The following is a 16,335-nucleotide window of genomic DNA, read 5'->3' as shown; positions in this document are numbered from 1 at the left end:
AGGCCGACAAAAAAAGAATTATTAATCGGTCTCCGTGGACTTTATCAACAAGACTTTGTGCCAGAGACAATAATTAATCTGTGCTCGTTTAATCCAGCAGAAAACTGAAGTGACGTAACACTTGCGACGACAGAAATGTACGATATATAAAAATAATGAACAGGAACAAAAAGAAAATATCAAACCTTTGTTAAAAACCCTGACTGGCAGTTTTAAGAATAATGTAAGACTAAAGTAAAACTTTAACGGAAAAAAGTTTCAGCTCACATTACCGTTAATTATTCATGAATGATCTGAAAATAGTATTTGAATGTTTAGATCTGTTTCTGGACATCGTAGCTCCGGTGGACAATAAAAGTTGATAAAATGATAGTTCGGGGATATATTTCATAATTGAAATCGGCGGTTATAAATAACAATATTCTACGCTCTATGACTTCTCTCTGAGTCAAATATAAATCTGACATAATAATTATAATAATAATGATGATAATAATAATTTAATAAACAGAGAGAATGTGTTCGCGATCCGATTTCGCTTTTAAAGAAATCTAAATTAGCAGCCTTCGGATCAAGAGTAAGTCACAGGTTTAAAAAGAGATGCTTTCATATAGGCCTAAACAGCAAAATTATAATTAAAAAAAAACAGATAGGTTGATGAAATGATAAGCAATTAAGCATTTTTAAACATATATTTCAAAAAGTAAAGTTTAATTCTAGCGTAATGTACGTCAAGATGTCTATCTTCTATCGGCTGATGTGTATCTACACCTGTGTAATTCTTCCCTAGTGCGCCTCGAATAAATCTGCATATTGCCAGCAATACGTCATTTATCTTATACGTCATAAGTTTCTTTCGGAGAAAAAGAAGCATTACACAACCGGGACTCGATATGGCGAATATTGTGTTTTGAAAACTGAAAATTGTGAAAGAAATTGGATATGTGGCGGACTGTAAATACTTCAGTAAGGATGCTAAAATACAGGTTATCTTTGAACCATGCGTTAGGAAATGATGTTAAATTGAACAAGTCATCGTTTCAAGGGCATGGTGCGATTGATGCCTGAATTTCATCGATGTGTAAAAGAGCTTGTTTGTTTACAACTGATTCACTGAGGATTGGATAGAGCTACAGAGGACTTGGAAGATTTTTGGAGTGTTTACACTTTTAAAAGGTTAAAAGTGAGTCAATTTACATTTTTGTTAAATCTAAATAACATATTTTTAAACACAAACTTTCAGTTCACTCAATGCATTTACATGTAGGGAATTGTAAACGAAATGAGTTTTGAGTCGCTCCCGATAAAATTCACGTGAATTTTCCCGTTATACTTAAATTTAGAGAGCAAACTCCAATGGCGACAAGAAATTACAATGGGAGACTGCCGTTGAAAACATAAATTTGTCATTTATTTGGATATTTGGCAAAGCAGAAAAAAATCGTTAAATTTTTCGAGGGTGACTTTTTTTTAGTTTATCGAACCATGTTTACTTTGCCGGTAAGTGTCGTAGTTTTGTCATATGACACCAAAGTTGGGGTAAACCTTTGGAATGGAACAGACTTTAGTGAAATAAACGGCTACTCACCAGCGAGATATATTGTAGTACCAAGAATACCAAATATAACACTTGTGAATAGCAAAGCGCAGACGAAATATCTCATGCAAGGCCGTTTTTGTGTCTGTTTCTTTTGACTTGTTTCGTCAAAGTTGTCCTCGTAACCGCCTTTCTTGTCAACAGTGACTGCATCCTCTATGTCAAGAGATATTTGCGGAGAAGACGCTTAAAATAAAGGCAAAAGATATCAAATTATATACAACTGGATCGGAATATCTATAGGCGTCGACAAAGTGGTTTCCATATTACTGTCTGCGCTGAATTTAACGTTCGGTAATGTTTTGCTTTTGCCAGAGGACTTCTGGTCGTGTACTTAAACAAAAACGAGCCACAGAGGACTTCCTGAAGTGTGCTTCAACCAATACGAGCGACAGAGGACTTCCGGTAGTCTGCTGCAACCAACACGAGCTACAGATAACTGCCGGTAGTCTTCTGCAACCAAACGATCCACAGAGGACTTCCGGTAGTCTGCTTCAACCAACACGAGCCACAGTGGACTTCCGGTACAGGAGTAACATACACATCCGCAGCATCTCTTAGAAAGCACTGATTATTTCAAAACTTTAGGGCTGTCATTGATTGGGTCCTAGGCATATCGACGATACCGAAATATCAGAAGACAAATATCGACGATACATCGATATATCGATTATTAAGTTAGATTAACAATCTCTTTGTTCGTATGCATACTGTATACCGTCCTGTAAATGCTATTTTTAGTTTTATTGCCTATTTTTCATATTACTGTTTGATTGTGTTGTATTTGTATTTATGAAATAAAAGAAATAAATAAAAATTAATAAAATTGTTCATTTTTATTTTGCCTTCACTTCTCTTTTGCATTTATCCAAATTTACAACTTTGTGAACTTAGTAGTTTTTTGAGGGTCTGAGTATTTATCTGGATAGTTTTTTCTCTCTGTAAAATATCGATTTTTGAAAATGGGAATCGATAATCGATCGACAAAAAAATATCGTTGATACATCGATATCGTTTCTATCGATGACAGCCCTACAAAACTTAAAACTTATTTTTTTTTTTTTTTTGTTTTTGCAGTCAAGGCATAAGTTTTATAAACAACAATATGAACAATATAGACAATTGGACATGATTACTTAAAAAGTATTATCAGTAACAAAAATGGGATTATCATGCAAATTTTAGCAAAATTGCAGAAAAATTCTGAAAAGTCTTCAAGTATTTTGGTGTATTTGTGTTATTTTTTGTTGTTGTTTTTTTTGTTGTTGTTGTTGTTGTTTTTCAGCGCCGTATAAATGCACACATTCCCTTTTTTTTCAATTTCAATACGTCACGCATATAGCTCTGTGCAAATCTGTCGTTAAGTTGCACCCATAGCCTTAGACACCAAAGGTCAGAATATTTACCTGTAGTGACTGTGGACGGAGCTTCATTAAGATCATCCATTTCAGCCTGTCTGAAAAAAAAAAGAAAAAGAAAAATCACAGATTAACGTCACTTGTCATTAACGACTCGTGCATAAAATGCGAAGAAAAGTCGACTGGGTGATCCCTTTTGAAATAATGATGTCTGTTTAAACAATGTCAGTCCTATTAGTTTTGAAATATAAACAATAATTGTGATAGAAATTAATCTTAAACCCTGAATTTTGGCAATATTAAGGTAGCTGACCCGTAAAGACAATCGGCAATTTCCGTGCAACTTCGTATTCTCGTCCGTTACTTCGGAAATGTTCGGCCATAAATGTAGTTCATACGAGCAATTGCTTGCGTAACGACCGAATAATGCCGAAATCAAACGGAAGTTGCCAATTTCCATTACAGGTACATTACCTTAAATAGGCAAACCAATTATTTTATGAACAAAGTGATTCACTGGTCATCTAAGGCGCACGGTTATGATATTTTACATTGATATCGTCCATGGATGTACGGTCTCGCTGTCCTTTAGAAAATTTTGAAACGGTAACATGCATGAGTCAGTTATAACACATATTCACATTAAATACCAATAATGAAGATAATACAAACTTTTAATGATGTTTTAATAGAAGTAATTCCATCAAAATTACGTATCAATATCGAATGCTAATAAAAATTATTATAATTGAAGCAAAAACCAAAAGTTCGCAACTCAAAACCAGCCTGGGCTATTTTTTCTACTATTATTCTATTTACTGTATATGTGTTATTTCTTATATTTCAGAATATGCTTTCATTGAACGTATATTTTTACGATAGAATGTCGACAACATCTTCCATAGTACAAGTTTTCCGAAATCGGCCGAAATTTTAGCGCAATTTTAAAAATACCACCAAATAACGTCGCATTTCAGCTCGGGGGTGGGAAACAAAATCGGTGGTACTGAAAAAACGAATTCGGTGACATACAATTTTTTGTTAATAAAACGCATGTAAATATATTTGTGCATTTATGATTGAAATTTAAACAAAATTCCTCGACCTGAAAAAATGTTATTCTCGAAAAACGGACAATTTTCCAGCTAAACTCTACGTTACGCTTTGTATAAGTCTGATGCTTTAATGCGTCATAATCTAAAGGTACGTCATAGATCATTCACGAAATTTATATCACAGGAAAGGAAATTTTAAATCTTTTAAAAATATATAAATTTCATTCGCGTCCGCTTCCAGCTAAAACAGGAATATGCTGAAAACCGTACAGAAACAATGAAAATGACGCCAAGAAATGACGCCCAAAAAGTGCCGTTAGTGGCCAAGTTTGACAGCGCACCAAACAAATGTGGCTTAAATAAGAGCCAAACGGAAAACTGGAATAAATCAGAAATATCCTCAATTTTCTTCCGTTAATTTTTCATAGATCTATCTAAAAAAAATTTAAAGGTCGCACTCCACCTTAATTAATATGTTTATATCCTTTCCGCAGCCTTAATCACGTACTGAAACGTATTAGCGTCTGATGGCCCTTTCACGCTTCCGTAGAAACAACATTTATTACACGAAACTTATTTTGAAAATAACAACATTATGAGTATCATTTTCAACATTTTTTCTGTTATTAAAGGTTTTCATTCCGTTACGTTTAAATGAATGGATTCTTTTATGATAGAACAAATTTCTTCAGGAGTATATCTATACTAGTATTCGAACTTTCTTATTTAACTCTCTTTGTTAGCTCGATACTTGCTGCCAAATACAAGCCTTATTCCTAAATTCTGTCTTTGTATTCAGTAGTACTAGTAGTTGATTCAGTTTTATTGGTTCAGTTCAGTGTTGATAGAGATTAGGGAATAATTAATTTACTCACAGCTTCAGCGTGGGTAATAAGTATTTTGGTATACACCGTGATATTGCGATTTACATCTCTGACCTTGCCCAGTTTACTTGAAATAACAACAACAAAAAAATCAACAACCAAAAAAACTTACCACTTAGTTCCACTGCAGTACCCAACACACTGTCTAAGAATCTAAAATAGGCAATAATATTTATACCCGTTTAGGCCAAAGCTAATTTATCAAATGTTTAAGAACTAACAAAAGTCTAATATTGTTTTGTGATAAGTATAATTTTAACATCGTAAAATGGCTGTAAACTATTACTTTTATCAAATACTAGAATCTGATGTTAAAAACAGATTAACCTTGAATTTATCCACACTGAATAACAGTGGATGAATTCTGACCTTGATTTAGCTCCCGGGGAAACAAAGAGATCAACATCAGCAGCACATCCAACATCCAGCTACTTTTACCCTTATCATTGGGACACGATTGATTCTGCCTTTGTGACCAGTGTAAATCATGATCAGCTTGCACATCCATGCAGTTTGATCATAATCTGCTCTGTTCGCTATTCAGCCAGTTTCATTTCGGTAAGCACCCCTTTTAAAAGTTAATGGTTTTGTCCAAATTGGAAGATGGACAAGTTCATTTTAGAAATTTAGCAGGGTAAGGGTTATTTTTTTTTTTCTGTAGTTCAGTCACACTTTGGCTCTTTTTTGTAATACATGTTTTTTCCTTTTTTTTCGATGAAATAACATAATTTTTCAAGAGAAGGGCTGTTTACTTTTGTTGGCAGAATCTGTGGCCCGACCCTACTGCTATAATTTCATTTAGTGTTATTTAGTGTTATTAAATGTATACTTGTGGTGTTGTTACATAAAACCATGTTTAATACACTATAAAATATGTTAAAAGTGAAGGAGAGTTTTCAAGCACATAAAAACCGCAAAAGACTACTGCTTGATAAATTTGCGTTTCTTCTGTAGTTTTCCGTCCCTACGACTCGAGAATCTTGTGCTCGAGACTGAAAAAACGCACACTTTCCGTAAAAAAAAATACTGTCGCTGTTTAATTTTATAGAGCTCAGAAACGTAAACAAAATATAACGTGGCCTCAATTAATCTATTCCAAACAAAAGCATCACGATTTTTACTTACAAAAAAAAAAGAAAAAAAACTCGGCGTCAAATCAATTCACGTGACGTGTAAAATTTAATCATAAAATCACAGCCGTTACCGCTGGACGTGCGATTCAATCAATTTGCCAAACCGGAAGTGTGAATTTTTGCGCTAATATTATATTTTGCAAAAGGGTTAAACAATCCGTTACCAAGATAGTTCGATCTTTCCGCTAAAGCTTTCGGTTGAGTTTTGTAATATTTCGTGATGGAGGACATGAAAAGCTATGTTCGTTAATAGGAAAAGGTATTATAAGGGCCCATATAGAGGCTAGTCAGGCGTGTTGGTTCAAACTGATCTATTTATATGCTCAGAGATAATATCAATCTGAAAAAAAAAATGCAGTTTTAAAAATTGTCTCACATCAATGTCATCCCTAAACGTCCGACATGCTGTACCAAGGCTGTGGAATGCTCTACCTAATGACATAAGAAACTGTGGAACACTCTCATCATTCAAAAAGTCATTATAAACACATTTATTTGTAAAATACTATGGACAGTGAAAATGCACATGTGATAATCTGAATGTGACTGTGTCAGCTTACCAGTCTTAATTCTTTTCTTAGTCTCGTATGTAATGGATCTTATGCTAAAAACTCCAGTGCTATGTTCTGGGTAAACTGATTTAGATGCAATTTGTGTTTAACCAGACAATTTGTGCTATTTAGATATACTGCAAGTGCGATATTGTTTTATTTTCGTGTAGTAACCTGTGTTTAGCATTTGGCTGTGACTAAATACAGAGTTGGTGCGCCCGTGATATATTACAGACTCCGGTATATACCGGATTAACTAAATTTGAACAAATATACTTTAAACGTATATATTTTGTAACCATGGTGATTCTAACCCTAACCTTTAGTCAGTATATTATGCACATTATACACTAAATGCGTGCAGACATGCAAAAAAATGAGTATTTTTGCCGTGCGTTCCATTTGATAATAATTCCGCGCAAGCGCAGAACGGCTGCACCAACTCTGCAATGAGAAACATTCTTAGCATTTAATCATTTTAATTATATCATTATGATTTGTTTATTCTAAACACGCATCTTTATTTGCAGAACTGATCCGTATCATTTCTTTTATTTTTATAACTATAGATTGTACATGTATGTCCATTCTATTGTTTAGCACTTTTGAACGTATATTCTTTTTTACGAAAAGAGTGCTATACAAATATGGTATAACAATAATAATAATAATAATAATAATAATAATAATAATGATAATAATAAACATTTTTAGACAAACCGGTGAGCTAGCGCAATGCATTATGGCAGAACTAAATAGCTGAGCATTTAATTAACAATCAAATTTGGCTACTGAATGAAAAAACTTTAGTTCTTATTCTCGCACTCGCTGGAAGGTGGTGTTGAAATGCTTGACACATAGTTTATGGAACACATCCTCGACGTTCTTTCTCCGAACATATTATTTTTCAAAGAGCAACTTCCCAAACGATCATAGTGCCAAAGGGTCGCCAGATACAAATAAAAAACAACACCCTACATGAATTTATTTAACGACAAAAAGTCGTTTAAAGAAAAAAAATATGCTTGAATTTCTATATGGTAAATAGCTATAAAGGTACAAGTGTAATAAAAGAGAAATTTTATTTACTACCGCTTTGTGAAACAATGAGCATAAGCTCTGTATAGAACTTTTGAATGACCATATTTTAAGAACAATTAAAAGAAAAAAAAAGATACCTTACCCCAAAGAAGTACTTTTATAGCTCTTTGCTTACCGCATCAATTTGCTGGTTCCCATTTACAGCGTGGGTTGACTAAGTGCCTTGCCCAAGGACACACCGTATCCGTGGAGTAGCCAGGAATCGAACCCGGGACCTTTACCTCCATAGGATAGCGTCTTAGCCCTCGACCAATGCGTATACGTATATAATGTTCCTTGTCTATAGATACATGCACGATTTTGAATTTAAAAAAAAATGAACTGGTTACAGTAAGACGAGGAGCTATAAAAAATAAATAATTTTGGTTATTTTATACTTCTTTGATTACAACTGTAGTACTGTACTGAACAGAACTGTACATTTTGTGGGAGCATTGGCAATGTATAGGAGCAACGTGTTTGTATACAAATCCGTTGTATATTCTATTTTTAGAACTGATAAGACATAGATCGGGTGGGCAGACGCCGAGCGTCCATGTTTTTTTGTTAACAGTGATGTTTTTCTAACGGCTTAAACTTTTTTTTTAAAAAAAAAACACAAATGATATCAATAATTTTTGATCACTTGAAAGCATATAAAACAAGCAATTTATTGATAATTTTTACTTATTATTTCGAAATAAAATGGATTAATTATGAACGCTTAACTTACAGTTTTTTTTTTTTAAAGTTTGGAGCATCGCTACGCCACTATTAAAACCTTATGTCAGTTAAAACGGTTATTCATTTTCAAAAAATATTTGAATAAGAAAATATGATAATCGTAAGCATTTCAAAACTTTTTGAATTTTTAAAATCCATAAATGAACTAAAAAGTTATTAGAAATTAAAAGTTCCGATCCCATACACAAACGATGTAAAAATATTTGTTTTGCCCACCACCAGATAGACCGGTGTTGATGCATGACGTCAGGGCGATTCGCCATAAAGATATCCAAGTATCAATTCTTTTGTTCTCGGCTTCTTTGTATCGTATATGATTTAATCATAGGTTTTATAAATACATCATAATAGTATTCTTCTATAATATTTACAGATGTAGAGTGGTTAAATTAGACAGGATTAATAAATCATACACTAAACAAAGAGCTATAAAATATATAGGATTGTATACTTCTGTGATTATAATATATATTATTGTTAGGCACTTATTAACATAAGCAACATAAGCACATTATTACATCCTGACCTATGAATAATCGCTTATTCATATTTATGCGTCATTAAACGTTTGTAAATAAAGGGAAACAATCACGCTCAGGGATAAGAAACGTATACTGGTTTTATTTTGCCGTAGTTGTAACTTTTGCATTTTCGTGTGACGTCAGAAGTACTTCCGCCAGTGAGATCCAGAACGAGGTCTGAAGATGAACTCTACTCAAAAGTTGCATAAAAAACATTGTTTTTGGTAAGTTTAAACGTATTTTAAGCGTACTTATGATCTTGGCAGCAAACAAATAATAATTTGCAATTATTTTCAATACATGTTTGGTTTTAAAAAGTTTATTATCATCATAAATTCAGACGATTTCTGACGATGAAAATCAGCCTCCCAAACTTCAAAAAAGCAGCAGCGACCTAGATTTCGTTTCTTTACATTTGGCGTTTGCTTTTCAAAAGCAGTTTACATTTCTGCTACAAAATATGCAACTTCGTTTTGGTTTCGTACTCAGTAATACTGAGCTGGCCACGAATATATTCACAAAAATGTGCGTGTGTGTAAAAAAAAAGCAGCAAAATACCTCTTTAATAAAGACTTTATACAAAAATTATAGGTAAAGAAGGGCCATTGATACGTTCAACTAAGTTTATTGCAAATGACTGTAAAGAGTGCTTATTCTAATTAGTGGCATCTTCACTATGATCTATCTATCTATCGTCCGTAACTGTCGAACCCCTTGCGGGGACGTAGACGTTGATACCAGAAACTACATGCAACAGGTATCAAAACTTCCCATGTCAAAACACCCCTCTCACACAACATTGCCTCTATCCAGGCAGGGGTCAGCACCATTATTTTCCGTATGACCCAAAGCCACCAACTTTTGAAGTTCAGAGGTCACCACAAAATTCAGCAGGAGCCTGGTCCTCACTGTCATGTCAAATTTAATAACAAAATCTTTGCCTCTTACAGGCCAGGGGTTTCATTAATTTTTGAAGCAGAAGTTTCCGAGTATAAGGGGTTCTCCATTTACAACTTTATTTGCTACAGGAAAAGTAGGCAGGACTTCAGACCAGTATAGTTGGGGAAGTCCCAGTCCCTCAGCCCTTATTTAAACCAGGCCTGTTTTCAAGAAAATGAAGTTTTCAGTGTTTTCTTTGATGATCCTGTTTTTTTTTTTAGTAGGAAATCATTTCCAGGGCTCAAGTTTTGCACTCGCTAAATGCGAGTAGATTTCATGGAATGTGAGAAGATAAAAACGTCACATAAATGTTTTTGCAACATCAAGTATAGTTGGAATTGCCATGGTTTTAGTTAATGTTTGCAGATTATGTTTTGATTTTGTTTGAGGACGAGGCAGTGGCAGGGTTTTCCTTACATGCAGAAGACAGACGGCATGTCACCTTTTGTTGGTGAACCATTTTAGTTGAATGGTTAACCAGACATAGAGGTCTACCCGAGAATTAAATCTAGAATGCAGTCTACCTAACAAGTTAATATGTACGCGCGAATCGGTACCTAGGTACAATATGGAGTACGAAAATTAGTGTCACTGTAATTTCGGTGGGTGCCGTCCAGCTGGCTTACGGAAGGTCGGTGGTTCTACGGAGGGGCACCTGGGGTCTTCCTCCACCATTAAAAAAGCTGGAAAGTCGCCATATGACCTATCATGTGTCGGTGCGACGTTAAATTTAACAAAAAAATAATTTCGGTGGGTAGTTAAGTTGTGCCTTGACGTGTTTAGAATTATTTTGAGGGTCATTTTGAAAATCGGTGTGCTAAAATATGTATTATCTTTATAGATATTTCATTAGCATATGTCCGAAATAATGAAAAAAGTAGGTTGATTCTATATTTAATAGTGCTAAAAGAATACTTTGACAAGATCATGAAAGAATTAAGGAAGACATATTTTTATATAAGTATGTGCTTGAAGAACAAAGTACCTGTTAAGTAGAACTATTTGCAATTTTGTAAGTGCGGTGTTTTTGGTCCTCTATCAAGATTGTTCAAATTGTGCCCAAGGGGTGAAAAGAGGCCCTGCCCTGGGGGTTACAAGTTTTACATAGACTTATATAGTAAAAAACTTTTAAAATCTTCTTGTCTAAAACCACAAGACCTAGGCCTTTGATATTTTGTATGTAGCATTGCCTTGTGGTCCTCTACCAAAATTGTTCAAATTATGCCCCTAGGGTGAAAAGAAACCCTGCCCCGGGGTGTCTCAAGTTTTACATAGACTTATATAGGGAAAAAACTTCAAAAATATTCTTGCCTGAAAATGCAAGGCCTAGGCTTTTGGTATTAAGTATGTTGCTTTTCCTTGTGCTTCTCTACTAAATTTGTTCAAATTATGTCCCTAGGGTGAAAAGAGGTCCTTCCCTGGTGGTACCAAGTTTAACATGGACTTGCATAGGGAAAAAAATATAGATCTTCTTGTCTGAAAGTTCAAGGCCTAGGCCTTTGATATTTGGTATGTAGCATTGCCTGGTGGATCTCTAACAAGTTTGTTCAAATTATGCCCCAGGGGTGAAAAGAGACCCCGCCCTGGGTGTCACTTGTTATAATTATGAGTTATATAGGAAAAAATACTTTCTAGCTCGACTGTTCGAAGAATAGGAGAGCTATCCTACTCGCCCTGGCGTACCACCCAAAATATTTTCATAGTCCATTGAGATATTGCTTTCATATTTTGCATACTTCATTACCATTATGACCACAGTCTGTAAAAAGGAGGAGGCAACTCAATCAAGCATTTTGACTGAATTATGGTCCCTTTTCGACTTAGAATAAATGTTAAAGTTTGCATACCACCCCAAATATTTTCAAAGTGCATTGAGATATTGCTTTCATATTGTGCATACTTGTTTACCGTCATGACCCCAGTCTGTAAAAAGGAGGAGGCAACTCTATCAAGCATTTTGACTGAATTATGGCCCCTTTTCGACTTTGAATGAATGTTAAAGTTTGTGTACCACCCCAAATATTTTTAAAGTCCATTGAAATATTGCTTTCGTATTTTGCATACTTGTTAACCATCATGACCCCAGTCTGTAAAAAGAAGGAGGCAACTCTATTAAGCATTTTGACTGAACTATGGCTCCTTTTCGACTTAGAATATGCTTATTGTAATGACTAGTTTTACCCATTGCTTATATTGTACTATCAAGCACTGAGAATAGTCGAGCGCGCTGTCCACTGACAGCTCTTGTTAAGATACAGCCTTGAAATTTGGATGACATGTACAGTTTTGCGCACCAATCTTAAAACTGACTTTCAGTTACCATGAATATGACCTACTGATCTACCTTCTTAATATTTTGGCAGCAGTTTGCCTTTTTTTTTTTAAACATGTGGCTCATATTACTCAGGTGAGCTATCCAGGGTCATCATGACCCTCTTGTTTTCTGTAATAGAGAATGAACAAGAAAATATGGAACCAAATAATTTGTTCAGTTTAGAGAGGTTTTTGGATTAGGCAGGTTCCACTGTACATGTATCTTTCATGGTGAAAGAGTTTCAAGACTTGTCTGACACACTGTCTGATGTCAGACTCTGGATATACCGATGGAAACTCATCTGACCAAAAACATGTTGTCATGAAGAGATGTTTTACTGAAAGTAATGAAAATTGAACAGGTGCATAAGAACTTTAACTGCGTCATAAACACTTAGGCGGAAGTACATGTAAAACCCGACCCGCTCCAGACCGACACCCCGACCCTCCATGTTATATCTAGCCATTGTTAGGTCAGACTGTGTGACAGGACTTTTGCCATAACTGATGTATTGCAGAATTTATCCTGCTTTTTGCCATTCGCACGTATTTCTGTACACCGGATAATGGTTCTATCTTGGTATTATTGTTTTGCTAGAGTTATTGCACAAGACTAGACTTCCGGAAAGTTGGGAAAAATGGCTGGACATTCGGTTCGGCAATGTCTAGAAATCTGCTGGACCAAAAAACAATCAACCGGACAGAAAATGAACTTGTAATGCAGAACCAAAAAAGCCTCAGTTAACTACCAGTTTAACAACTTAAACAAGCTGTTTTACAAGCTAGGCATGAATCTTTGCCATTTATATCAAGATAGACCTCTTCATTTCATACTCATTTTTTGCTTTCTGTATGTTCGGCAGGCCTGTTTTTTCATTAATATAGATCTGGATACTGCACTGGTATTTTTCAATGACGCCATTTTGTCCGAGATGTTGCGGTTCTCAGAATACAATAAATGCCGGTAAATCTGACTTCATTCAAGTTAAAAAACGTGTCCAGACCGCGTCAAAATGTTTTGGTAATTTCCGTCAGACTGACGACTTTTCAGAGGTCTGCAAGACATTATTCTCTTCCTAAAGTGGCCCCAATAAAATTCCAAATGGCACAATTATATGAATAGTTGTTTCCTGGTTTGGCTTCAAAAGATTCCCAATGTAAAAATTAAAGTTTTAACAAAAATGATAACTATTCAGATACATGCATGACTTACAATAGGTTTTGATATATGTAAACATTTTTATGCTCCCCCACCACACACACATTTATGTGGGGGCATATAGCATTGCTGCTGTCCGTATGTCCCAAAATCTTGTGTGTTCAACTCCTCCAACACTATTACTAGTATTAGCCTGATTTGCTTGAAACTTTCACAGATGAACTACCTTGATGTGTACATGACCATTAAGGAAGGATTTTTTTGTGACTAATTTTACCACATTATGGCCCTTTGATAGTTTTTGCTATACAGAATATAGAGAAAAATCTTGTTTGTCCAACTCCTCCCACACTATTAGTCTGATTTGATACAAACGTTCACAGATGAACAAGCTTTGATGTTTAGATGACCATAAAGGAAGGAAATTTTTCTGTGACTATTTTTCCACAGTTAAGGGCCTTTGATAGTTTTTGTTATATATAGAATATAAGAGAAATATTTCGTTTGTCCAACTCCTACACTATTTGCCTGATTTGATTCAGACTTTTACAGCCCGCTTAGCTCAGTAGGGAGAGAGTAGATCTACAGATTGCTGGGTTGTGAGTTCGAGTTCTGGGCAAGGCGTATGTTCTCCATGACAATTTGATAAAAGACGTTGTGTCTGAAATCATTTGCCCTCCACCTCTGATCCATGTGGGGAAGTTGGCAGTTAGTTGCGGAGAACAGCTTTGTACTGGTACAAAATCCAGGAACACTGGTTAGGTTGACTGCCTTCCATGACATAACTGAAATACTATTGAAAAACGGCATTAAACCGGAAACAAACAAATCAATCTTTCACAGATGAACAAGCTTGATGTGCAGATGACTATATAGGAAGGATTTCTTTTCTGTGACCATTTTTGCTTCAGTTAAATGACCTTTGATAGTTTTGTTATACAGAATATAGAGAAAAATCTTGTGTGTCCAACTCTTCCCACACTATTAGCCTGATTTGATTCAAACTTTCACAGGTGAACAAGCTTGATGTGTAGATAACCATAAAGGAAGGAAATTTTTCTGTGAATATTTTAACTGCAGTTATGGCTCTTTGGTAGTTTTTGCTATATAAAGGATGTCACAGTCTGTGGGGGCATCTGTGTCCTATGGACACAATTTCTAGGGTTTTTTTTTTTTGTTTGAATGCCTGTAATTTTGGTTAACCATGTCATTGATACATTTTGCCAAAAAAGACATGACAACCATTCCCAATTTCGAGGTTGGGTTGAGTTGGGAAGGCAGTTGGGTGTTGCCTAAATTTTTCCTTTTAAATCCACTCTTAAATCTTCTTTTATCAGACATTTTTCTCGCAACTGACTGGGGTTTTTTTTCTACAATTTAATCTGATGTTTTAATTCTGTTATCGGAAAAAAACTTGATTCTGTTACGCACTGAGAAAAAAAAAGCCTGCATTCTTAAACTGTTCTGATTTTCTTGCTATAAAAAGCCAAAGCACAAAGATTGAACTTAATTAAAGAAGATCCATTTATATGATTAATGTGAGGTTTTAGGGAAACATTTGATTTTAGTAGCGGAATTTATGCTTTGTTAAAGTAATTCCTTAGAAAATTGGGTTTGCAAAGATCAGCAAAGTTAAAACAGTGTGTTAATAGCTCTTGAATTGTCCCTTTTTATGCCCCCGGCATCTACTGATGTGAGAGGCATATAGTGATTGTCCTGTCTGTCCGTCCGTCCCTACGAGGTTAACCAAATGGGACTGTTTCGTCTAGCATCAATACTCCTTACTAGAATGACTTGATACTTATGCAGATGTAACTTGTGACCATTCTTCATCTTCAAACATCACCTGACCTCAGTTTGACCTTGACCTCGTTTTGGACTTAGATTGCTTTGTATCGACAAGGATGCCACTGGGGGCATAAAGTGTTTATTGAACGCAGCTCCTTGTTTTAACCAAAAATTTAAAAAATATATATTCATGCTTGCTTTGATGTGAATTTGAAGAAGTCTCCTTATTTGTTAACAAACATCTTAAACAGCCATTTAAAAAAACAAGGGGTGCAGATTTACACTGAAACATTGCTCGTTTGAGCAATTTCGCAGTGTCATGTTTCCTGGAAGTTTTCCTGATTAGTTCATCTATGAAGTATTGTCGTCACTTGATAATACAAAAAATGTAAGTTGATTGTCGTTGGTGGTATTGGTTAAAATGTTTGTTTAAGTCCACCTTTTCTCAGAAACTATAAGAGCTACAGCTTTGAAACTTTGCACACTTGTTTATCATCTTAAGATGACTATGTAACTTTTTTTGAAAGCCAAGAACCATAACTCTGATAATGCATTTTGGCAGAATTATGGCCATTTTAGTTATGGCCATTTTTGTACTTAGAAAATCAGTATTTCTTGGTTGCTTTTTGTTTAAGTTCACTTTCTTGAATATTCACAACAGCTTTGAGTAAGAAGGCCAAAAACTCTTTTCTTACATATTGTCCAGCACTTGCAGCCGAGCAGTGGCATCTGCAAGCGTTGCTCTTTAAAAATTTTCTGTTTGGATCTCTCAAACTCTGGATAACTCTGGCATTCTGGTTATCATTTTGTTTTAAAGGTGGTCAATCACATTTATCAACATTTAATGACATTTTTTACTTTTTGTATATTAAGGTAGAGAATTATTTAAGGAACAAAAAGACCGATTACATAGAGTTAGATTCCTATTTGAAATGTATATTTTGTTATTTTTATAAAATTTTGTAATTACTCCCCTTTAATATGAAAGTATATAAAAAGCTGGGTATTTCTTTTTATTTCGATGCATTGTCTAGTTTTACATTTGCATTTGATAGACATATCAACTATTGAACAATCTGAACCAAAATGCAAGTTTTAAAGCTGTGTGTAGCTTCTGAATTCATTTATTTCCAATCTAGGTTGCGCAACCAAGATAGGCAAAGGGAGGTAATAATAATTTTTCAAACTTGTGTTTCTAATGAATTCCATCTAA

General features: G+C 34.9%; 1 protein-coding gene across 1 annotated transcript in view; it reads left to right on the top strand.

Moving 5' to 3' along the window:
- Positions 1-9,019: 9,019 nt before the first annotated feature.
- The window catches only part of LOC123542281 (talin-1-like), a 162,709-nt gene continuing 155,393 nt past the window's right edge, over positions 9,020-16,335 (top strand). The window contains exon 1 of the mRNA XM_053531326.1: positions 9,020-9,147. The gene's annotated coding sequence lies outside the window, so the exon portion shown is untranslated. The remainder of the gene's footprint in view (positions 9,148-16,335) is intronic.

This window comes from Mercenaria mercenaria, chromosome 19, assembly GCF_021730395.1.
Source record: "Mercenaria mercenaria strain notata chromosome 19, MADL_Memer_1, whole genome shotgun sequence".
In the NCBI taxonomy this organism is placed as follows: Eukaryota; Metazoa; Mollusca; class Bivalvia; order Venerida; family Veneridae; genus Mercenaria; species Mercenaria mercenaria.
The sequence above is the reverse complement of the archived record's forward strand: the minus strand, read 5'-3'. Positions and strand labels throughout refer to the sequence as shown.